Source organism: Ochotona princeps, chromosome 2, assembly GCF_030435755.1.
Source record: "Ochotona princeps isolate mOchPri1 chromosome 2, mOchPri1.hap1, whole genome shotgun sequence".
NCBI classification, from domain to species: domain Eukaryota; kingdom Metazoa; phylum Chordata; class Mammalia; order Lagomorpha; family Ochotonidae; genus Ochotona; species Ochotona princeps.
In genome coordinates, this window is record NC_080833.1 from 112,996,018 (window position 1) to 113,022,854 (window position 26,837).

Here is a 26,837-nt window from a genome sequence, read left to right on the forward strand (position 1 = left end):
GACAGAAATTCTTCTTCTCACCCGGTCTATTTTTCTTATAGCTCTCAATTCTGTCTGTTTTTAACTAATGGAAGATTTAATCTCCAAAATTTCTATTTAGTTTGTTTTTTTCATGAACTGTATCTCCTCAGTAATATTTTCATGGTACTCATTAAATTTCTTCATTTCATTAATATCTGTGTTCTCTTGCATCTTGTTGAGTTTACTTACAGTAATTATAGGAATTATGTTGAATCCTGTGTGTGATTTCATAGATTTCCTTCAGGTCAGTATCTAATCCTGGAGAGTTATTGTGTTCTTTTAGAGGTGTCATGATACTTCATGTCTCCTGGTCCCTCTGCTGAGGTCTGCCCATATGGTGTACTTGTTCCTTCTTCTTTATGGATTATGCTTTATTGGAAAAGAGTTTATGGTTTAGATGGAATGCAGCATACCAGTTGGCTTGTTTCATTGTGTTTTGTTCTAGGTGAGTTCTGGAGTGTAGTTAGTCTAAGTGACTAACCGCTGGCGACAGTGGCAGTGGTGCCTCTAACTTGCTTCCTTTTTGTTCCACAAAATGTTCTTTGTATTTTTTCATTTCTTTGCCAAAATTTCTGTTAGTCAGACTTCTGAAAATGTAGTTCTTCCCTTTGTTCTTTTCGTATGCAGGTACAGCTTCGGTCATTGTGGCTATGTCCTATGCAGTCTTCTTGCAGCTCTCATGAAATTCAAATTTATGTAACTACAAATAAGTGTTTTGGAACCATGCTACTTTTATTCGCTGAAGTATTTAGGAAATTTTTGTTGTGATAACAAATAATGAAGAGGTGGTTTTAAGGAAGAAAGAAGAGTTATTTTTGTTTACAACCTAAGATTTGAGCGATCTCATTAGCCTGGGTTCTCATGAAGAAGATGGATGTTGGAAAGCATGTGATGGAAGAGTCACATGACGACCTAGGAAACAAAAAGAGAAAGACAGGGGCTAATCCAACTAAGTTTTTTTTGTTTGTTTGCTTGTTTGTTTTTTACAATGAGAGCTGTCTTTCAAAGGCATGCCCAAATGACCCAGAGTTTTCCCACTGGTTCACCATAATCAAATATCCAATAACCACTAATGTTAGTGTATTAATGATTGCATAGGACTTTGAGGACAAAGTCCCCAACATAGGTCTCTTTTCGGACCACTCAATATTTTTTTATCTAAATCATGACATCCATTCATATATTACCCACAGCTGCTTAAATGTTGTCATGGCGAAGTTTAACAGCTGTCAGAAAGACTTAACATCCTAAAAATCTATTTATTATCTAGGTATTTTCAGGAAAATATTGATACAAAGAGTTCAGAATACAATTAAGATGCACTATACATAAAAGGAAAAAATATCATAGGGATAAAAATTGAAAAGAAATATAGTGTCTTGGTGAAAGCTCCCTTTTGAAATAGCTATTCAAGTTATAAGATACAATTTTAAGGGAAATATGATTGTGGTGGATGATCCACAATGAGCTACATTCATGAATAATCTCCTTCCTCCAAATGTAGACAGACCTGTGGCTTGACTCTACCCAGTGAAATCTGGAACAGAGAATGGATGTCACTCCCATGTATACACAGCATCAAGCAAGAACCTAGCTAAGCAGGGCAATGCAAGATCCACTCCTTTTCTTTTCTTTAAGGAATAAAGTTACGTCCTAATAGGGCTTCTGAAGGGGCAGGAGGGCAGCCCCTCCAGGAACTGAGAGAAGTCTTTGTTGATAATCAGTTATCTACAAGGTAATCTGTTCTGTTAACAACTACCTAAGTTCAGAGGATTGCAGGTTTGGGAAACTCCAAGCAGAGGACATAACTATACTATAAAATTTGACAAAAAGTAATTGTTCAGGTAATAAGCATGTATTGTTGTAAGCTACTAAGCCTGTGATCATTTATTTATGAAGCTATGTAAATTATTAAAATGCCATAGAAAACAGATGACAAATTGTGTATCCACAAAATACAACTATGGATTTGAAACCAAAGTCAGGGTGTGGTGCAACATGCTGCTGCTGTGAGTTTTTAATAAGAGGGAAAGTGGAGCAAGGGATGTATGTGAACTTTTCATGCTACTACCTCATAAATATTTATATTAATTCAAAATTACTGTGAAATAAAATGTTTAAAACACAAAAATATTCTAAGCATAGCAAAAATTGCTATATGCAATCTCCAAAAGAGCTTAATAGGATGTATCAATACATTGCAAACACCTAGAAATAAAAATAAGTGATTTAGATGATATGTGAGTAGAACACATCCAAACTAAGGCACAGGGAAGAAAAAGAATGTAGTATCTGTGAAAGAGCATGAAAACAGAATCCTGTGAAAGATCTAATACATACATAATTGCTGTATTGTATTGATAGAACAAATGGAATGTATCAGGAGCAATTATGTGTAGATTTAAATTTGATTACCAAATGTCTTCATTCCACTTTTTGTGCTAACTTTCTGAGATTCTCTGGTATAGATTTTAAAAATATTACTTTGTGTTACAACCAGAATAAATACGTAGTGTCATGCCCCAAATGCACATAGGTACATCATATAAAGCAGCCAAAAGATAAAGGTAAAATGAGAAAGTCTTAAAATCAGTTAGAGAAAAGGATGATTATTTTCAAGAAATAAAAATACAACTATTCTGCATGCCAGGAGCTTGCACAGCTTGACATACAGCATGACCTCCTTGGATATGGCCTCGAGTAATGTGCAGATGGGTAGCTCTCCATCACTGCTTTCTGTCCTGCAGGGACCTGGCAGAGGCAGGCAGGAGACATGGAAGCAGTGCCCAAATGGGGCAGGTGGGTGAGGGAAATGGATCCACATAATCCGAATACTGTCTTTAGAGTCTCTAGTACTGATAAGCACAGTCCTGACTTCAGGCACTGTTGGGGAGAACCTTGATCTTCCTCCCAGTTCTAGGATAGAAGGGGTTCCTGTGCACAATTCATATCACCTGAAGGTCCATAACCTCTGTGGGTGCAGCCTATGACATTGCTATAAACATGTGCTTTGTAGGTTTGCAAAAAGGAACCTGCTTTTATTCATCAGGATAGTGGATTGTAAGCACTACACCTACACTTCAGGAGGACTACTAGACACAGTACTTCAATTCCCATTCACGCTTGAGTATTAGGCACAGTGTAGCATGGAGATTCATGAAACTTGAGTAAAAATGGAATTGTTGGCTTTAATTTTTTTTTCATAGTTGACCTGGTGATTCTCAAATACATCCTGGTTTATTTATTCCTTTTCAAACATGTTTTTTTAAAAATACATATAGTTGTTAGCATATTGTGTCTCTGCTATTGTCATTCTTTTTCTTAGCAACCAATGCTATATCAGTTTCAAGTAATGCTCAGTGAAAGAGAGGTCTATGACATTAGTCTAGGATACAGTGCAAGCTGCCCTGCCACTAAAGCCTTATGATTCAGTGGATCCAATGTACTTGGAAAGGGTGTTTTATGGTCATCAATATTCATAGTCACTTCTATTTGTAACATTTCAAGGAGACTCGCCCCCCTCTTCATTCAAAGGTGCTAGTTTAGGATTTGGGAGGAATACTCTAATTCTCCACAATAGTGATTCATATGCAACAGAAGGTGGCAAACCCCTTTTCAGTAAGAATCCACTTTCTCAAGATCAATATTCTACACATGACTTCTGAATCACTGCTGAGCCTGGCAAGGCCCAGGTTTCTATCCCCATGGATGTCTCCATGTCTACCACCGTATGTCCAGCTTCCACCAAGTCCCCACTGGAGAGCCACAGGAGTATCCTAGTTGACTGTTCTGTTTTCTAATGGGTTTTTCTCCAATTTCCTTCCATGTTTCAGCTACACATTTGAAATGCACATTTGATATATGCTATTCATCTCCTTAAAAGCTTTGCTGGCTCTGCTTCAGACCGACAATAAGCTTGAAGTGATGTGATCTCTGCACAGTCTGCCCCCCCCCCCATTACCATCTAACATCATCTCTCCCTGAGGTTCTGCAGCACAATTCGGTTTTCTCTCCTTGGAATGAAGTTATCTACATTAATCTATCAAGTCCTTCACTCATGTTTTTCTTTCTACCTTAAACTTTCTTCCCTAACTTTGCCTAGTTGATCCACATTTTTCTTAAAAATTCCAGTGTATACCATCTCTCAGAAAAATATTTGAAAAGTTCTCATACTAGCACAACTTCTGTTTGATGTTGTCATGTCACCTTTCATTTTTCCTCATTTTTATTGCAATAATATATTGGTAAGATTCTTTGTCTTAAACACGTCTGGTTGGATAGACTGTGTATAGCACAAGGAGACACAAGCAACAGGGAGAGTAAAACACACTGCTGCCCACAGTCAACCTGATAAGCCAAGTAGTTGGTAAAGAACACCAACTCCCTACAGGAAGAGACGACATCTCACTAACTGCATAAGGAGATGGCCTGTCCACCAAGTCACATGTACATGGACTGTATTTACTAGAACAATGAATTAGCTACAGTTCTGTATGCTTTTCTCTTTGATAAGTTCTGTGGGAACAAGCAGCATGACTGTTTCCAATACTTAGACTACTGCCTGGCACCTGGGAGGATTCATATTTGTCAATTTAATAAACGAAGACATGATCCTCAGGCATAAGATAATTATTTTATTTTACGTGTTTCTGCTGCATAATCAGATCCGTTAAGAAAAATTAATAGTTCTTATGATGCAGCTAACTCTTGGAGTCACTAACCAAGGTTATAGAGATATTTGTTTTTTACTAATTGCCCAGATCTCTAATCAGGCTCCAGGGACAGGACCTCAAACTATCTCTGTGGTCTCCTGTGCCCTGGAATTATTTTCAAGGGTACATCTCCTGAGTTAGAGGTAAACATACAGACTTCTTAAACTTCTGGTCTCACAACTCTACAGCAAAACTACTCCTAGGCCAAGGCTCTGGGTCTCAAATAAATCACCGCATTTTGAATTTCCTTCTGATTGTCAAGAAATGCTGACTTTTCAGGCTTGGAATTTGCAATTTCTTCCATGAAAACCTCTTTCAGAGAGTCCTACCAGTTATTGGTACTACCAGGTTATTGGTAGAAAGAAAGAAGAGGAGAATTGATTTGAAACCTTGCTTTTCTTCCTTTTTCAATTCCGGTTTTCTCATGATTATCTTGACATTAAATTTCCTCCCTTCCTTGAATCTCACGCAGTAGCTAGCAGAGACCTGTTGAAATACAGTATTCTCATACGTTTCATTTTTGTAAAACTGAAAGTATCTCGTGAAATTCATGGGGAAATCCTATGCAATAACGGTGTCCTTGGAATTATTTGAGTCAATAGACTCAGGGTTAGGCTTTTCTTTATATATACATATTTGATATATATATATATATTATATTTTATATATATTTGATCTATTTTATTGTATTGTTGTTGACAATCTTTACATAGTTAATTACGGTTAAAGAAAAAAGGTTCAGGGGGTATAGGGAAGTGGGTAATACTATTATGTCCATATTGTTTCCATCATGTATCTGAGGTAAAGGGGGATATTGAGGGAGAAGCCCCACCCGTTTTCCCGCCCACCCCAAGTCCCGGATGTGGGGCATGCTCTGAGATATTTGCTCAAGTGGTTTTAATAGTTCTCCAGTTATGAATCGCTGCCAGTTTCACTCGATGAGGTGGTCCACTGATTGATATGGTCCATCATAAAGTCTCCGTTTGCCCCATATTTTGCTGCCAACATATAGCTGAGATGAATGATTGACCTGTTCTGTCTTCCGTCTTTTCTTGGTTAGAGTTCTGAGTTCTGAGTCCAGCAGTTCGATTGGGGAGATCTCCAGTGAAACTTTGAGGTATTCCCAACTAGTTTCTTGTATTTTCTAGCAAGCACGGGGCCCAGCACAGTCCATCACCCCGATCAGCTGGTGGTTTCAATTGCTGGGTTGGTTCTGTTTTCGTCCCCGAGTTGCACTGGAACCAACGGATGTTGCAGTCCACTCTCGTTCGGCCCTTACATCATCAACCAGTGGGAGCTGCAGCCTAGTCTGGGCAACCCACAATAACCCCCACCAGGCCCGTCCCCTACCCTGGTTTGCCAGTATGTATAGCAGACTAGTCCAGTCTGTCCCCCATCCCATTTGGCTCTGGTACTTGTCAATGGGTATTAAAGCTTAGTTCTATCTAACCAACTCAACCATCCAGCCCTCACGGATGTTGTTGAGTGCCTCCCTATCTAGCCATCCCACCCCCCGTCCTAATTTTCATGCCCTCCCACGGCAATAGTGACCCAAGAGGGGGGAACCCACTATTTCCCTCCCAGATCTCTCTCAGTCCTGGTTTATGCACTCTTTAGGTGGTTCTGTGATTTGACTTGACAGAATTAGTCCCCAGTGCCAGCTTCTGCCAGCTGATGCTGCGGCTATGCCCAAACATCCCTCACCCACTCTAATTTATGCTTGCACCCACAGGAATAATCAGCCCAGCCTGGCTTTTCCCTGATCTAGTCCACATGCAGCGCACAGGTGTTGTAGCCCTGCTTAGTCTGGTCTGTCCCCATCCCAGCCCAAGCTCTCCAGTGGGAGTAGCTGTCCGGCGAGGGGACCAGCCCCTTAATCCCCCTGCTAGTTCTGCCCCTCCCTTCCTGGATCTCACATGCGCTGGTTGGGTGCTGCATTCATATCCAGTACAGGCAACCACGCCCTGGCATTCCATAATGTGTACTTGTTTTGTCGCAACCAAACCCGGCTCGACCCACACTCTGTTCTGGTGATCGGATTTACCAGTGGATGACATGAACTGATTCAGCCTGGTCTGCTCCTGACCCATGCCGAATGTGTGCCAGTGGGACACTTTCCATGGCCTATTCTGGGCTGTTTCTTATCATGCTTCTTGCACTTACCTGCAGGGATTGTGTCCTGCCAGAGGAGTTGCCCAGGCTCCTCCATCAGAACCCCTCCCAATGCCAGATTTTGCGCATACCAAGGGGTCCTTGAGCCAACCCTACTCAGTTCACCTCCTGTCCTAGCAGAAACAGTGGCTTTTGCTGGCTAGCTTTCATCCCATTCTGGTTCTTGTTGTTGGATGTTTCAGCCCAGCCATGGCTTGTCCATACCCACGTACAGCTCTCTCATGGCTCAGTAGGGGGTTGAGACCCGGCCTAGTCAGTCCCACATCTACCCTGGTTCTCCAAGACACCAGATGGTGTTGGGGTCTGAACTGGCCTGGTGCATCCAATCCCAGCGCACACTAGTGCCTTGGGTGACTACAACTGTTTCCTAGATAGAACACAGCCCCCATTCCAGCACACACGCCCCTTGGCGGGAACCTCAACCCAGTTAGGGTGTCCCCTTACCTCCCCGATTGGGCCTGTTCCTAGCCGTAAATCATGTGCCTGCCCGTGGTTGCTCTGAGGACCAGTAGGTGCAAGAGCCTAGCTCGGTATGACCTGTGCTCCATGCTGGTTTCCAGTTTTGCTTGTAGGCAAAGGTTTGTTCAGTCCTGCCCAGTACATTCCATTCCATTACCACTTTACACATTTTGGAGCTACTATGCCCTGCTTGTCTAACCCCCAGATCTGGACCACGTGTTCACCAGTGAGAGCTATGACTTGCCAGGGGAGCTTCCCAAGTTCCTCCACTTGATCCACTCCCAGACCCAGTTTACATACATGCCATTGGGCTTTAGGCTAGTGCCTGGTGTACTCTGGCCTCCCATTTAGCTTTGTATGAGCTGGTGAATGTTGCAGCCTGGCCCACCCCACAACCTATTCAGGATGCACATTTGGGTGCTGCTGCCTTGCCCAGTCCAGTCTGTGGCGGGTCCCTTTACCTGTGATTGATGGCAGGCTCCTTGGTCATACCTAGCCTAGTCCATAACCACCCAAACTTTTAGGTTTACCAGTGGGGCTAAACTTTCTACAGGGTGTGGCCCACACATCCTGCACAGAACCCACCCCAGGATAAGGTTCTAGAGTGCTGGTTAATATTATGGCCCTGCCTAATGTGACCATTCTCCTGAACCATCATCATGTCAGGCAAAAAAATATCCTGCTAGACAAGCCGGAGCCTATCTTTTGCATGATAGGTGTTCAAAGCTCAGTATTATTAAGTGATTATAAGTTCTTCAAAGGAAGAATTACTGGCATTGGGAATCTTTAGGATTGACTCAGATCCCGGAAACAGTGGGGTCAGCCTAGAGCTATCTAAGCAGCGATTCAGACATCCATTACCCCAGAGCTCCCCGGCCGGGCGGCCAGCAGGCACAACCTGGCGCCAAATGGCGCACTGGCCCCCCGGGCCCAGCTCAGCATGAGCACATGTTGGCTGGGATCGGGATCCGAGCAAGACGCTCTCTCCTGCAGCCCCCAGGGTTAGGCTTTTCTAATGCAGCTATATTGTTTCCATCCTCTTGACCTGAATATCTTACCTGAACATTCATCCAATATGATTTTGGTTCAGATATAAAGTCAGACACACTTGTGTTGCTCATCTAACCTTGATAATGACTAGTTGCCTGAGTCTGATAAGTAGCTTATCTTCCTGAGACTCAATTTTTTAACTTATAAAATGGCAAATCTTTATTTCTTTGCTACTATATTTTAAATTATATGCCTTGCCTAAAGAGGCCAACTAAAGTATATTTTAACAAAGTGTTACTTTTCTGTGGTCTTATTGCTAAGTATCAGCTACTTAAAATGTTTGGTCACTTAAATTGTTTCATCATATTTTGAAGAGTTTCTATACTCTTTTTTACCTTTTGCTATTCATTATGTTTCCTTCAGAGTTAGATAGCATATCCTACTCCTTGTCAGTGCTGAAAGTTACATGGAAACATTCAGATCACTACTTTCAGAAGTGTGAGTGTGTGTGTGTGTGTGTGTGTGTGAGAGAGAGAGAGAGAGAGAGAGAGAGAGAGAGAGAGAGATGTAGCTTGGAGCCGGGTATGACCTGGTAATTCCAGACATGCAGATACTGAACTGTAGCAAAAACAAAACTCTGGGCTTCACCCTCACAGTATGCCATCTGTTAAGCTAGTTTGCAAAGGAATTAGGTCCACATTCCTACTTCTTTAGAGACTCTTCAGATCAATCCAGAACAAAATACAATGACCTCCGTAAAGAAGATCCATTTGTTTCTGCATCTGTGTTGGGTGTATTAGTATCTTAGCAGAGATAGAAAAAAAAATCACTCTTTCAATATTGAGATTTTTCAGTAGTGAAGGACTAGGACACAGGGATGAGAGAGATGGATTTCCAAGTTGCTGAATCAGTGTAAATATTACATTTCTTCCATGTAGTTATGGATTGTTACTTTGAAGAATAAACTATAAAATGTAACATGTTCATATGAATTTCTATTGTCTTTTTAGAAATAAGGAACCATTTGTCAAAACTTGGATTGATGGTTAGAAAGGTATTTAAAAATAATTCTCTGGCTCCTCTTTAAGATATGGGTTTACCAATGTTTGGTTCAACTATCCATGTTTGCCTATTGTCCTTCATTTTGGATCTCTCTGGAAGCCCCTCATATTCTACAACTTGCTGGGCTCTGTCTGCTGGCTCTCTCTCATTGTCTTTCCTTCTTTCTCTCTGATTGTCTCATAGTCTCCATGTGTCTACAATGCTCCAAAAGGAAGAGGCCACTTTCTCCACTGTTCACAAGTGTTAAATACTAAAGTTTAGATTCTCACGTAAATACATCATCATGATTGTTGTGTGCCCAAAACCATGGTCTTGGGTGTATTTGCTATAGATGTGGGTCTCCTCTTTTAGAGTGGAATTTTCTCACGACTGTTGCTTCAATCATTGAGTCATTTATAACCTATTGACCCATTTACAACAATGGGCTATGATAGGATAAATGTTCATCAGGTTTCTGGGAATGTACAGTTAGTAAATGTGATCTCTGTCACCAAAAATCCTCCAAATCTGATTGGAAAAAAATCACAAATTCAATTGCAAGTAGCAAGTGCCATTAGATGAAAAGATAACAGTAAGAATGACTTCCGAGGTGGAAAAAATAGGCCTATTTCTCTCTCCTCAAAATAAGTAACACATAGTTCAGAACTCTCATTTTCTTCCATTAATGTAATTGCCTATTCCTAAATACTGTATTTTCTTAATTAGCCTAGCCTTATAATAATATTTGAAAAACAAGTTCTCTACTTTCACTTTTCTGCTTCAAGAGCTTTTTTGACTATTTCTGAAATTTTTTATTTCCATATAAATTTTTATATTAGTTGTCAATCCAACAAACACACGATAAAAACTACCCACTTTTTATTCTGAGTTGAAACCATAGATTAAATCTGGATTAATTGGAATTTAATAGTTTTATATCTTTCAATTCATAATTATAACCATTTATTTTATCCTTCTTTAGTGCTCTTCATTAAAGTTTTGTAATTTTCTCCACAAAGGATTTTTTCACAGCTACAGTATATTTTTTAATACATTGTAAATTATGGCTCTTTTAAATTATATTTTCAGTCGGTTTGCTAAAATACAGAATTGCAGTGGATTTTTATATGCAAGCTTTTATATAAGGAAGCTTGCTAAACTCTTAATAATTCTAATAATTGATCAGTAGTTTCTTTTGATTTTTCTGCACAATCCTGTAATCTGTAAAGAAAGCCAGTCTTACATCTTCCTGCTCAATCCTTATATCTCTAATTTCTTTTCTTGCCTTTCTGACCTAGCTGGACTATTCAATACAAAGTTGAAGAGAAGTGGATGAAGCAATTGCCCTTATCTTATTCTTTATCTTAAAGAGAATCCTTCAATAACTTAACCATTAAGTGCAATGCTGGTTGCAGAATTGTGCACATGCTTTTATCAGCTTAAATAAAGGCTTTTCTTCCTTGTTTAAGAAGAGGTCTTTTTGACATAGGCATTGAATTTTAAGATGTTTTCTTGGCAAACATTGAAGTAATCATATGACTTTTTCTTTCTCACCAGACTGAGAAAATACATAATGCTATTTTAATGCTAAACAAATTTTCTACCCTGAAGTAAAACTAATTTGGCCATGTAAACCATTTCATACTTTACTGGACTTATTTGCTAATACATTTCAAAAAGAATTTTATATCTACATTTGTTAATGAGATTGATCTGCTAAGTGTAGCGTTGTGATCATTTTAGGTGCATAAAATAAGATGGGCAATGTTTCTTTCATCAATTAGCTTCTGTAATATTTTAAATTGTTTTATTCTTGAGTGGTTTATAATGTTTGTTTCTAAAATTGTCTTTTCCTGGAAGTTATTTATAGTTTTAATAATTGCTTTTTGAGTCTTATGAAAATATCTGTAGGACTTTGCAGGTGTTCTTATTCTGAATTTACCATTAGTAAGTAATTTTTTTCCTAAAAATGTACCCATTTCATTGAAGTTAAAAAATATTGTAATGAAGCAGTTAGTGTTACTTACCATATTTCTGGTTCTGGAGCTTGTTTAAACCATCTTCTTTCATTAATTCATTAGGAGCTTGTGTCTTCCCTGGATCTGTTTCACTGTGAATTTATCAATATTTATGAATTTCTGCAGTTGTGACTCATCTGTATGCTCTCTTTGTTTTACATTTTTAGCATCTATTGTATCATTAGTGTTTATTCCTCTCATTTTCTTCTTGGCCTTGTTTATACATTCCAGAATGCACACGCAAGTTATAAATGTTCAGCTTCTTTTTTCAAATAAGCATTGTGAACTATAAATTTCTCTCCAAAACTGTTAAAATGTGCTATCCAAGCTCTGGTATGTGATTATTTTATTATTGTTTAGTTGTAAATTCTTGTTTTAATTATTAAGATTCAACACTTTTTAATATTTTGCCAAATTCATTTCCAATATAGGTAATATATATATACATATATATATGCTATTTTTGAAAACAGGGTTATTAATATTATGAAATGTAGGATTCATGACAATTATCATAAAGTGATGAAAAAAGAATGTATTGTTGCTTATGCAACATAAATCAGTGAAGAAAATATTCTTAAGTATTTGTCAACTTTCCTTATGAATTTCTCTGTAATCATGGATTACATTTCTAAAATTTTACAACTTTTGAAGCTATTTTTTGGTATGTGTTAACTTTTCTAACTTAATCACACTGTCATCTAAAAGCATTTTAAGAAAATGAAGTTCTAAGACTCTTTAAATCAACTGCCTGGGCTATAGGTGAACACCTTTACAAAAAAAAGATTTATTTTTATTTGGAAGACAGCTTTTAAACAGAGAGGAGGAGATGCAGACAGATCCTTTATGTGCTGATTCATTCTCCCTTTGGCCACAACATCCAGAGCTGAACTGATTGAAACTGGCAGTCAGGAGCTTCCTCCATGTCTTCCACATGGGATCCCAAGGACTTGAGTCATCCTTGACTGCTCTCCCACGTGAGAAGCAAAGAGCTGGATCATCCTGGGCATGAACCGGTGCCTGTATGGCATACCAGCACTAGCAGTGGAAACATTAGCCTACATTGTCACTGCAATAGCCCCAGGTGAACATTTTTAAATGCCTAGGAGTACTTGAAAGCAAACTGATGTGTAGCAAATTTCTTTCTTCTTTTTTCCCCCCCTGAGGATTTATTTTTATTGCTAAGTCAGATACACAGAGAGGAATAGAGACAGCAAGGAATATCTTCCATCTGAAGATCTTCCATCCAATGATTCGTCTCCCAAGTGACTGCAATAGGCCAGAGCTGAGCTAATCTGATGCCAGGAGCCAGGAGCTTCTTCTGGGTCTCCCATGCTGGTGCAGGGTCCCAAGGCTTTGTGCTGTCCTCAACTGCTGTCCCAGGGTAGGAAGCCTGATAGGAAGCGGGGCTGCTTGGATTAGAACCTTTACCCTTATGGAATCATGGCACGTTCAAGACGAGGACTTTAGCCACTAAGCCAGCACACAAGGCCCGCAAGCAAATTTCTAAGTAATATTGCTCAATTTGCATTTATTTTTCTTTTTAGTCCTAAGACCTTAAGTGACAGCATCCCTGAGACAGGAGGTTGATTCACTGAATTTTGAATTGAGTCTTTTTTCTGTTGCATATTTGTCTGTAAAGTGAAGTTGAAAGCAAGACCTTCTCTGATTGTGACACTGGGTATTGACCTTGCCTTTATCTTTCAGACCCGAGAAGTTCAATGAGAACAGAGCCAACCATGCAGAGGTCAGAGAGTTTGTTTTGCAAGGTTTCTCCAGTTTCCAAGAATATCAGCTCACACTTTGTGGTATTCCTTACCCTGTGCATCCTAACCCTGGCTGGCAACCTCATCATTGTGACTGTGATCTTTTTGGACCATCATCTGCACACACCCATGTACTTCTTCTCAAGCATTCTCTCCACCTCAGAGACCTTCTATTCCTTGGCCGTTATTCCACACATGCTTTCCAGCCTTGTAGGCCTGAGCCAACCCATATCCCTAGAGGGCTGTGGGACTCAACTCTTTTTCTTCCTTGGCTTTGCCATCACCAACTGTCTCCTGCTAGCAGTAATGGGCAATGATCGCTATGTGGCCATCTGCAACCCACTGCACACTCTGTTGTCGTGAACAGGAGGCTCTGTGTCATGCTGCCATCTTCAGTCTGTGCCACAGGGTTCTCACTCTCACTGCTTCAGGCTGTGGCCATTTTTAGACTGCCCTTTTGTGACTCACATATTGATCATTTCTTCTGTGATGTTCAACCTGTGTTGGACCTTGCCTGTGCTATTCCGATCATCAATGAGGTGTTGGCTTTAATGATTATCCTCCTTGCCATCACAGCTCCTGCCACTTTTCTCTTTATTTCTTACATACTCATTATCTCCACCATTCTCAAGATCGCTTCAGTTGAAGGCCGAGAAAAGACCTGTGCCACCTGTGCCTCCCACCTTACTGTTGTCATTATCCACTATGGTTGTGCCTCTATTGCCTACTCCAAGCCCAAATCAGAGAACACCAAAGATCAGGACCAGTTCATCTCAGTGACATATACAGTCATAACACCTTTACTAAATCCCTTATGTACAGTCTGAGAAATAAAGAAATCCAGGATGCTCTGTGCAGACTGATGGGTAGAAAATGATTTTCATAAATGATACTTGCCACCTAACTAGTTGTGCATGTCTTCCAATTGGAAGCTTAGAGGTGATATTATGGAGTCAAGTTTCATGTGATTAAGGAAGACTCACATATCACAGCCAGGGCCAGGGCAAAAGTGGAGCTTGGAACTAGTCTCTAATAATTGAATCTCATTTCCTATACCACTTTGTTAACATAATAAAGGCACAGGTCACTTGACAGACTTGTACACAAACACCCATTGGCCCTACTCCAGAAGATAATTACAAGGTCAAAGTGTGATCTAGTGTTCGTCTCAAGCTTATATTTAAAAGGACCTATTCATTTTGCTAAAGCATAAGCCACATTAAAACATTACTCAACGGAAGCTTCTTTCAACATAAATTGGATGCTTTAACAACTGATTACTGGAAAGGATATGTGCAGAAATCCAATTGCCTTGTGTTTTAATAAGATAAGCAAAAGCAAAACTGTAGATGATATTCTTTAAAAAAATGTGTCTAGGAAGGTCCAAAATCTTTCTAGAAAGACTATTTTGAAACAACTCACTGCACATTTCCTGTATCCACAAACTGGATTCCAAATGAGATGGAACGAAGAAGTGGGTTGGCCAATGCAGGAGACATTGGATAGATAACGTTCCTAATAAGGATATGGAAGCCCTGAAACATCAGCCATGGGAACTGGCTCAACTGACTTGGTTTGATCCTTTACCTTTTCTAGTTGAAGATAAGCTGTATTAAGGAGAAGATCTAATGGGGCTAGAACGAATAGATTTCTCATGAACTAGACACCCAGGCTCAGGAGAGGAAAAGAAAAAAAGGATTGGAAAAAGAAGAAAGCAAAATTATAAACAAATCCAAATTGGAGTCTCAAGGAAAGAGAAGTAGGGAAACTGGATGAAAAAAGACAAGGGCCCAAAACAAGGCCGGGGGAAACGTTTTGAGATTGGCCCCTCTCTTTTCCTTTGTAAACCCAGTCACAAAAATAAAGAGAACAATTCAATGGAAATGCAAAATTTTTGTACTGACTTTCCAAAAAATTGAGTCATTTTATTATTCCTGGAAAACTGAACAATGTTAATAATGGAGGGATTTTGACATAAAATTTTATAAAATTAAAGCAACTGTATTATAATGGAATAATGAAAGACTAATTTTGCTTTTCTTGCAAAACAAAGCTTTTTTGAATATTTGAGAAAATTAGTAATGAACAGAATTGTAATGAGTAACATTTATAATTACAAGGCAAATTAAAGTTACTTTATGAAGATATTTGTAAGAAGATGAAAAAAGAAATACATAGGTATATGGTATTCTCATTTAAAATATTTTTTTTTTTACTTGAAAGGCAGAGTTGCAGAGAGAGAAAGAAGAGACACACAGAGAGAATTATTTTCCATCCACTGATTTATTTCTCTAAATTATGACAATGGTCAGGGTTGAGCCAGAAGAAAGTCAGGAGCCAGGATCTTCTTTGGGGTCTCCTATGTGTGTGTTGGGGCCCAGAGACTTCAGGCATCTTCCACTGCTTTCTTAGTGCATTAGTGGGGAGCTGGATTGAAAGTGGAGCAGCTAGGACTCAAACCAGCACCTGTATGGCATGCCAGCATTGCGAGCAGCAACTTAACCCCCACTCTATCACAATGCCAGCCCTCTAAATTATTTTTACAATATGGAAATATCAAATGAAATGTGTAAACTGATTATAAACTCCAGAAGCTATGTGCAGATACATACAATGTTCTACAATTCAATACACTTTATAATTACTCTGAGCTCCTAATCTACTTGACAGAGAAAAGTTAGCCAGACTTTTTAATAAAAAATGAGCAAGTTAATGGTTAACATCGTGGTCTGAGCGAAAATGATTAAATTTAAGGTTGAGTTCTCTTTTTTCTTCCCCATTATTCTTTGGGTGAGTAAAGTTGCCATGAAGGCTGCTGGTTTTCTTAGCCTGGAGGAAAGACACAATCCAGTCATTTCCACGACTCCATGTTATTTTCTATGGAGAATGATGGCCTCATGGCCCCATCTTTATTGGAACCCATTTAGGACATCAATCTTCTCATTTCTTGAATTAGTGTGGTTTTGAAACTTTCTATCTTACTTGGGACACCCTGGACCCCTCTAGGTTCACTGGTCCTGTTTCAGTCATTTCTTGAAAGTAGTTAAAGGAGTGTGACTAGGAGTCTGTAAGGGCTCACCAATCCATCGGCCAGCTGCTTCAGTTACATAGTGCTGCTTCATCCGGATTGTCTGGCAAGTGGGGAAACTTTACCTCTCTGCTTTCATAATACGCCTCTTCTTTGTCCCCAGATCAAAGCTCAACTGCAATAGAAGCAAATGTGAGCTTTCTACAATATCCAACTGTGGCGCTGTTTCCTCCGAAGGCTGGGGTGACTGTATTTTATTTGGCAGAAAATCTGAATTCTTCGCAACTCTCTAGTTGACATTACACATTTCACAAACAGGGTACTTTCAGATTCAGACTTTTGAAATTCAAAACTATTCTTTGTAAACTAAAATAAGCAGTTCTTTCTAGAAAAGTTTACCAAACTTAAAAACTAGCTCAGCTTTCAATACAAATGTTTCACTTATGAATTAAGAAAAAAAAAATCTTTGAAATTCAATAGACTTTGTTTTTCTGGATGCTTTTGAGTTTATCCTTCCCTGGGGCAAATGAATGTCCCCAGAAACGATGTAGAATAATAACAATTGTTAAAAGAGGAGAAACACTACATTATTATCTTATGACATTATTCCACAATATTTCCTAGAGTATTTTTTGTGGAAATTCAGAAAAAAAAATTTACTTGTCATTTAGGATGTACATGAAAAATCTCTATCCTAAATTGACTTCCCCAGAACATAAAATTCTGTTCAGTATATGTGACTTTCCAAAACTAGCCAAGTGCCCATGAAGTACGGAGTTCTTACGGAGGACAATGTGTTGGAACCATCAAGTACGAGGTTCTTACGGAGGACCAAGTTTGGACAGTAGCTTTTCCTCCTGACATGATGAACGAAGTTGCCATTTCCTCTTAGGTTGCCTTTCCTTTGCTTGCACACAAGTCACTCCTCACAGGGAATCATAAAGCCATTGCATAAACTAAGATTCTACCAGGCTCTGCTTGAAGACTGCAGGCAGATAAGCAAAAGTCTTTCCTGCAGGAACAAGCAGTGCCCATTGGGCCTCCCTATGACATCTCTGTTTATTTACAAAATCTATGAAGCACTTTCTTCATGTGGGTTACAAATGACTACAATCCCACTTGTACAGGGAAATTAGTTATTGTGCTATTCAACACTAACCAAGTTCTTGGACTTCCTTGCTTAGATGTGGCCACTTAAGATCCTCATCTTCTCCAAGGAAAGAAGTGAGAGGCATGATGCATCAATAGGCACATACAGGGTCATTGGTCCCTTGCTTTCCAACTCATCCATACATTGATCCATTTAAACACATCAGAAAACCACTGCCCAATTCCTTTTCCTACTAAATATCCTGTTTGTATTCAGAAGATAGTTCTCTAATACTTTCTATTTTGAAATTCAAACTTACCAGTTTGTAATTCCAGTGTGAGTTCCTTCTATTAGTCTCTCAGTGTAAGCATTTCTCAGAATTCAATCTTTTTTTTGTTTGAAGTGCTTTTTTTTGCTGATTTTTTTTAGAAAACATTTTTTTTCTGTTCCAAAGTATAATGCTAGTAATATGTATTGTATTTTCCATGAACTGTTGGTCTATTCATAGAATTTCTATTGTTATATTTACATTTCATATGCTGAAAACATTGATCATCTACATTTTTACTGTTTATCCTCTAATGGACTTAGTTCATGGTGTTTTTTTTTTTTCTAAAGATTTATTTATTTTTATTGGAAACTCAGATATACAAAGAGGAGGAGAGGCAGAGAGGAAGATCTTCCATCTGATGATTCACTCTCTAAGTGACCTCGACGGCCAGGACTGAGCCAAGCCGAAGCCAGGAGCCAGGAGCTCTTTCAGGTCTCCCATGCAGGTGCAGGGTCCCTTTGGGCCGTCCTGGACTGCTTTCCCAGGCCACAAGCAGAGATCTGGATGTGAATTGGAGTTTCAGGGATTAAAACCGGCGTACATATGGGATCCTAGCATGTTCAAGGCGAGGACTTTAGCCACTAGGCCACGCCGCACGGCCTTTCATGGTGTTTTTTCAGGGGATACCTTTACTTGCCTACATTTTTATAAGGAATTTAGAAAAGGTTTGTTGAATATAACCTCTCATCCGCAACACAAGTACATGCAAGTTAGCAAGCCAAACTTGTGGCTTTGAGAGGATCATTTCACTCTATTAAATTACTTTACAAGAAACTGAGGTTTTATTTTTTTAAGATTTATCTGTTTTTTAAGGATTTATTGTACTTTTATTGAAAAGTCAGATACAAAAAGAGGAGAGACAGAGAGGAAGATTTTCCATCCAATGATTCACCCCCCAGGTGACCGCAACGGCCAGTGCTGTGCCAATCTGAAGCCAGGAGCCAAGAGCTCTTCCAGGTCTCCCATGCAGGTGCAGGATTCCAAGGCCGTGGGCTGTCCTTGGCTGCTTTCCCCAGGCCACAGGCAGGGAGCTGGATGGGAAGCAGAGCTGCCGGGATTAGAACTGGCACCCATATGGGATCCTGGAACGTTCAAGACAAGGATTTTAGCTGCTAGGCCATGGCACTGGGCCCAGATTTATTTATTTTTATTGGAAAGTGATTTACAGAGAGAAGAAGAGACAAGAGAGAAAAGTCTTCTATCTGCTGGTTCACTCTCCAAGTGGCTGAAATGGCCTGAACTGAGCCAACCTGTAGCCAGGAGTCAGGACCCAGAAACCTCCCTCAGGTCTCCCATGCCAGTACAGGGTCCCAAGGCTTTCGGCTGTCCTCACTGCTTTCCTAGGCCACAAGCAGGGAGCTGAACAGGAAGTAGAGCAGCCGAGACATAAACTGATGACAGCACCAAATCCTGTTCCGTATAAAATCTCATACGGGGAGGATTAGCCAATTGAGAAATCACACTAGGCCCAGAAATGGACATTTTTAGTGATCCCAAATTTCCCTACTTAAAGATAATGTTGATTTGTACTGATTCAAATCTTCTTTTTCATGAAGAAAATTTATTTTCTCATCAATTTTTTCTAAAGTTTTTATGCTTTTCTCTAAAATTTTTGCACAAAACATGTAGTTGAGGTCAAAATCTAATTTAACCTGTGGATGTCCCATGGCTACATTTAATCTTATTAAACACCATCAGCCTTCATTGAATTGCATTTGTACCTTTATCAAAAGTCCATTGAGAACTTGGATCCTCAGATAGTATCTGGGTCACTATTTCGTTGCAGCGATCTATGATGTCTGTGTATCTTTTTATCCTCCTGTAACATACTTTTTTTTTTTAAGATTCATTTTGTTTATTTTATTGGAAAGTCAGATATACAGAGAGAAGGAGAGGAAGAGAAGAAGATCTTCCATCCAATGATTCATTCCCCAAGTGGCCTCGACGGCGAGAGCTGAGCCAAGCCGAAGTCAGGTGCCAGGAGCTTTCTCCAGGTCTCCCATGCAGGTGCAGGATTCCAAGGCCGTGGGCTGTCCTTGGCTGCTTTCCCCAGGCTACAAGCAGGGAGCTGGATGGGAAGCAGGGCTGCTGGATTAGAACCAGTGCCCATATAGGATTCTGGCACATTCAAGGCAAGGACTTTAGCTACCAGGCTATTGTACTGGGCCCAGGTACTGTACTGTTTTTATGTTGCACAGTAAGGCTTACACAAAGTAATTCCTCCCCACATATTCTCCTTTGTTCAATTGTTTAAACTACTCTAAAGTCTGTATTTTTTCATATAAGTTTTACACGCATCATATCGTAAAAGCTCATCAACCAAATCCTTTTTGAGATTTTTACAGGTATTGCATTCAGTTTGAGCAGAATTCTCACTCTTATCATATTCAATTTTCATTTTATACAAACAATATCTTTCCGTTTAAGACTTGTTTTTGATTTTTTAAATTAGCATTTTTTGATTTTCAGCACATAAATTAAATACCTGTGTTGTTAAGTGAATACTCAAATATACCCTTTTATTTGGAGAATAAAACGCATGTGTTTTTAATTTTGAATTCCTTAGTTCGTTGTTGAAATACAGAAATGTAATTGGTTTCCTGTGTTGTATTGTATACTGTGACCTTGTTTAAATAATTCCAAAAGATTTTGTGTATATGTTTCAAATTTTCCTATGTAGATGTTTGAATCATCTGGGAATAGAATAATTTTTTCTTCTTTTCTGATCTGTGGGTCTGTATTTATAGTAAATGCATAATAGGGGCCAGCATGTAGACACAAAGGATAATCAACCACTTGTTTGTGCAGCATCCCATACGGGTGCCTGTTTGTGTTGCTGCTGTTCTAGTTCTACATCCACCTCCTTGCTTATGATTGGGAAAGTGGTGCAGGATGACTCAAGTCCTTGGGTCCCTGTGGGTCCCATGTTGGAGACCCAGAAGAGGCCCCTGGTTCCTGGTTTTGGACTGGCTCAGCTCCGGTTCTTGTTGCCATTTAGGGAGTGAACCAGCTGACAGATTCTCTCTCTCTCTTTACTTCTTCCTTTTCTACAAAAATTGTCATATACATGCATGTATATGTGTCATTCACATGCATGTTATAAAACAAATAGTACTATAATGGTTAAAATGTTAGTACAATACTGAGTACAATGTTGGCTGAAGGCTTTTGGAGTATGTTCCTTGTCAGAGATCATTTCCCTGATCATGAGAACTTTTGTCACGAATGGGCATTGGTTTTTGTTAGATGTTTTCTCTGTGTCAGTTGCTGTTGTCACAGGGTTTTTGCTTTAACGTTTCCTTATGTGGTTACCACTGCTTAGACTTGAATGTTGATATATCCTCTTATTTCCAGAATAAATCCAACTTAAACATGGTTTATGACTCTTTTCATGCATTGTTGGATTTCATTTGTCAATAATTTTGATAAGGGTTTTCCTTCCAAACACACGAGAGATGTTCATCTGTATTTTTTTTTAATTTGTCCTATCTTAGGTTTAGACATGCAAGTAAAGCTGGCTTCATCAAATAAGGCAATATATATTCTTTCCTATTATCTGAAAGAAATTTTAAAGTTCATGGTAATTCTTGAATGATTGGGAGAATTCTCCAGTGAAACAAGCTGGGCAAATAGATTTATATTTTAGTTTTTAAATTATGAATTTGAATTGTTTACTAACAGTAGGACTATCCTTTATTTATTAGTTACAGAATTATTCTTACTATTGAGTTTTCATTGCTTGAGTTTCTTTGAGGAGTCTATTTCTTTTAGCTTGCTGAGTTTATAAGCATAAATCTGTTCGTATTGCTTCTTGTTATCCTGTAGAAGCTTCAAAATACCTTTATTTAATTTGTGATATTGGTGATTTATGTTTTTCCCTTTTGGTTAGTTTTATTAGAAGTTTATAAATAGTGTATTTTACAAAGAACTTACTTGTTTGCATTGATTGCCTTCTTTTTGTTTCCATTTTATTTTGACTTTTACTCTTCATGACTTATTTATTTGCATTTTAGGGTTTTTCTGTTTTATTTGTAATTTTTTGAGGTAGAAACAGATTATTGATTTGGGATGTTTCTTCCTCCCTAATATATGCATTTAGCTCTGTAATGTTTCCCTGTCATCACGATTTTAGGTGTGTGTTTATTTTCATCTTTTTGCTTCGTTTGAGTTTTTGTCTTTGGACCGCGGATTCTTTGGAACTTTATGACTTGACTGTACTGATCCCTGGTGGTACTGTTTAAGAATACCTAAAGGGTTTTATTCAGGCTGGCATTTTGACAAGGGGCAATGTCTTCACCTGAGGGGAAAAGGTGGCGTCTCCACACAGGAGTGCCTGTTAAGGTCGCACTCCAGGCAGGTGGAAGACAGAGACTACTTCCTGCACTTAAGTATTTCTTGTGTATGCCACTCATTCCCACCACAGCTCTATGTGTCTGAATGGGAAGAGGAAATACTTAGTTTCACAGATTCCAAGAGGCCCCTGGAACAGGGTTGTTGAGAAAGGGGGGGGGGGGGGGAGGTTGTTCCTTTTTACAAGCGGCCCTAGTAGGGGAGAGGAATCTAAAGCCCTAAAAACAGGGAGACTTCCTGTAAGCAGCTGTTGGTGTGGGAGCCATGCGGTTGTCTGGTGTCTGTGGAGAAAGGGAATCACCGCCCTGTGAGACAGGAGACAGCTTTTCTGGCCTCTTGTTGGCAGAGCTCAGCGATCAGTTCCCCTTTCCAGTGGTTCTGGGCTCACTGATTCTTATCAGAGAGACTCTTGCGTGGTCTGAGACAGGAACTGAGACCTTTTTGTTGTTAGGTTGTCAGCAAACCCTGCGCCCAAGTGGTCCTCGGTTTGGGGGAGGGTTTCCGTTTGCTAGCACTGTGTTTTCTCAAGTTTTGGGTCCCAAACACGCATGCATTTCTCTTACTGCTTCTCATAGCTCCGCTTTGGTTATCTGTTGGGTTATTTTCAGGGTTTATAGCTGTGCCTAAGGGAGAAGAATACGGAGAAATAGATCTGTGATATCTGGTCTGTACAGCAAATTTTTTTTCTGTAAATTTTGCACATTCTGACTTTTTATAATTTTGATATTAAAAAATGATGTTTTTCTTCTATTATGTATTGTCTTTTATTTGTATGTGGCTAAAATAATAATATCTTTTGAATCAAGACATGTTAATCATTTTAATGTATGTAATTGTTTTCAGAGGATTCTTTTGGAGCTTCCAAGTATTGTATCATCTGTAAATTATTATATTTCCATCTATTTTTTTCCTTTTTGTGCCTTCTAATTTTTTTCTTTGATTTAACTATGTTAATCACTGCATGGTTATACAGTAATGATTATAGCTATCATTTTGTCTTGCTATTTTTATTTAATGTGAATTTTTCTCATTTTCCACTATAAAACATGATGCTAATTTCTTTAAATTGAGAAATGTACATTTTTCTAAATGTAAAGGACAATCCTATTTAGTTGCATATTTTAAATGAAGAATTGATGTTACAGCGTATCATTTATCCTTATCTACATCTAGGGAGAAAGCCTTGTAATTTTTCCTTTCATCTATTTATGGGATGAAATTTATTGCTACATTTAAATTCAGAGGTATCATGTATTATTGGAATAATGGCCAACATATATTGGCTACTCACTATGTCACAATTTTTATAAGGATGTATGTTAATTAACTCATTTCATCTTAATAAAAAATCTGTGATTTAGAAACTGCTCACCTAGACATTTTAGGTGTGGATACTATTTTCATATTCATGTTACAGTGAAGGAAGTAAGGCATCTAGAATTTAAATAGGATCACATATCTAATATGTGGTAAAAGAGAGATTTAAACTGCAAGGTGTTTAGCTTCAGGATTTTTTTCCTCTTGATTATATGTAATACTAAATTACATTTTCCTATAATGTACTTATTACCTCGGTATACTGTTTGCGTCTCTAAATTATGTCACTGAGTTTTTTGGTATTTTGTGTGGTGTATGTTTCTGTGCATGAACTAAACCAGGTGGTCTTTTCAATGCTACTCACTTTATAAAATAATTTGAACAGCTTTGTCATTTTTCCAGAGTTGAAACTTTTAAAAGGACTGTCAGAGCTATTTGTTCCTTGAAGATGTAGTTAAAAGAAGGATATAGTCAAAGTATCCTCCAACTCTGTTGTATCATTTAAATGATGAAATTACCTAGACATATGACTTTAAAAGTGAAAGACAAGCTCTGTTTGACAACCTTCTGCATGGTTCTTCTTAAATAAATGGACACAATAGATCATTTTGTTGCTTTAGGCTGATTGCTGAGGATAACAAGGAGAAACCCTAAACTTGTCATCTGTTCTTCTTTCTGAAATGAGGCTTCTCCAACTAGCTACTTAGGACACATTTAGATTTAGATTTCTAAGCTCGTCCTAAATAAAATATTTGAAAAAGTATTGTACATTCATCAAAAGCATTAGTGGATCTTTTTTCTGTCAAGTTGGTCCAACGAAAGGCCTATGAACCTGTTTTGAGTATTTTCCTCACTTCTATTCCACCCACTATCTATACTTTCCTACCACTAAGGAATTTAGAACAAAATAAGCCTCAACAGAAAAAAAATCTTGACGCCAGAGAAGTGTCAAAGTTCACACAATTACCCCAGTTCTCCTTGGTCTGCAGGTTTAGTAATGTATAAACTGATTGTGCAATGCTAATGGCATATTTATATGAAGGGAGGAGCAGCAAATAGCAAAGTAATTAGGTTAAAAAGAGAAAGGTTCTAATTGGGGGGCATCATGGCGGCATAGAAAGCCAATCCTCTGTCTATAGCACCAGCATCCCACACGAGCAACAGCTGATGTCCCAACTGCTTCAATTCTGACCCAGATTCCTGCCTGTTGCCTGGAAAAGTAGTGGAGGATGTCTCAAGTCCTAGGGTTCTTGTACCCATGTGCGAGATCTGAAAGAAGTTCCTGGCTTCTGGCTTTGGATAAGCTTGGCTCCAGTTGATGTGGGCATTTGGGGAGTAAACAGCAGAAGAAAGATCTCTCTCTGTCTCTCCTTCTGTTTGTTAATCTGCCTTTCAAATAAAAACTAAAAAAAAAAAATCTTTAAGAAAGAAGGCTCCTAGTGAAGTAGTGTTCTTAGAAAAAGAGAGCAATAAAAACTCAGAAGATTTTTCAGTCAATCATCTCAACCACTAACTAATGAGAGGTTAAGAAAGCAAGATCTTAGGGGCTCTCTAGACAGGTGGGTCATGACTGATGTTTTGAATGTTAACCAGAAAGTGGATCATAAATTAATCTCTTCCTTTCAGTGCCACTAAAACTAGCTTTATCAATAAATAACTATTCATTTTACTCTCCTCATTTACCTGTATTTTTTATAAAGTCATATATTAAATAACAGGTTGAATAATCTTTTAAAATAAAATCCATTCATTACTTTGCCCTAGTTAAAAATTCCAATTGTACTTGGAATAAAACTTACTTTCCTCATAGTGGTTTCCACAGCCCTACCTGTCAAAGCCTTCGCATGCCATTGAGACTGACATCAATCATCTCTGAACCTGAGTGGGAGATCTGATAGAATCCTGGCTCCAGGCTTTGGATCTGCTCAATACTGACTGTTGTAGCCACTTGGAGAGTGAACCAGTGGGTGGAAGATCTTTCTGTTTCTCCTTCTCTCTATAAATCCGGCTTTTAAAAAAGAAAAAAGAGAGAGAATATAATGACAAAAAAAATAATGTGAGAGTTTTAACAGGCAGATCCAATCAAATATTTGAAATTCTTAATTGAAAATTAACTCACTTGAAACTATTCAAAGGAGGAAATAAAGAAAAAAAAATAGTGGAAAAATGAAGAAAGCCTACAGGATTATTATTGGGATGCCACCAAGCTAATCAATACGCACATTATGTCACTATCAGAGTGAAGATAGGAAAACAGGCAGAAAGTCTAATTAAATAAACAATGGCTGAAAATTTCTGAATTTACAGAAGAGAAACTGATATCAAGATTCATAAAGCTCAAAAGTTTCCACAGAAAATTAATAACTGCACAGTGCATTGTAATAACCTTGCATAAGGTGACTAAGAATACTTTGAAAGTAGCAAGAGAAAAGTGGACTCGCCATAAACTAAGAAATCAGATGGGGCTATCAGCAAATTTTTCAACAGAAATCTTGGAGATCATGGCGTTGGGTTGAAGAGTTGAGATAATATATTCAGATTTCCTAAAGAAAAAAACTACACCAATCAAGAATCATTTATCAAGTAAAATTACCACTTAAGAACAAAGATAAAGTTCTTTTAACATCTTTAAGAGTTAAAGAAATGAAAAAAAAAGAGTTAAATAAATGAATAAACAGTGGAAAAAGTACCTAAAAATTCTGGTGGTACTTTACTTTTTAAATTGATTCAGTATTTACTATTTACTTTTTAAATTTATTTAGGCAGAGAGAAAAACAGGACTACTTCCAACTGATTCATCCTCCTGAAGACCACAACAACCAGGCTGGGCCAGGCCATAGTCATGAACCAAGAACTCAGTGCAGGTATCCCACATTAATGGTGGGGACCCAAATTATTCAATAACACCTGCTATTTCCCAGGGCGCACATAAGGAGAAGCTCAGATCAGGATCAGGGTCAGACCTAAAACTCACGCACTCCTAGCTGGAATGTTGGCATCCCAATGGCATTATAAGTGCTACATTAGATGATTACCCAAACTAAAGGATTTTTTCCAATTCAAGTGAGAAATTAGTCTAATTTGAACATTTACGCACTTAAATAGAAATTTATTATTATTTTTTGTATTCTTTGGTCCAGGAAGGAGAAAATACGTCATTTATTGAAAATGTAATGTCGATAGCAAATAAATTATTTTGAATTGGTATAAAATAAGCATGACTCTAAAAGATTTTCCATTCTTGTTACTAGTGTTCTTATTTTTAAAATGCTAAGAAATGAACTTACTTTAAAAAAAGTTTTATTTGTTTTTATTGGAAAGGCAGATTTCACAGAGAGAAGGAGAGACAGAGAGAAAGCTCTTTCATCCACTGGTTCACTCCTGAAGTGGCCACAACGGCCAGAATGGTGATGGGGCCAATCTGAAACCAAGAGCCAGGAGCGTCTTCTGATCTCCCACACAGGTGCAAGGTCGCAAGGCATTGGGCCATCTTTTAATGTTTTCCCAGGCTACAATACAAGCAGGGAGCTAGATAGGAAGTA

General features: G+C 38.6%; 1 pseudogene; it reads left to right on the forward strand.

Annotated features, from left to right (window-relative positions):
• Positions 1–14,056, forward strand: part of LOC105941517 (olfactory receptor 10J1-like) — a 30,256-nt pseudogene extending 16,200 nt beyond the window's left edge.
• Positions 14,057–26,837: the final 12,781 nt, after the last annotated feature.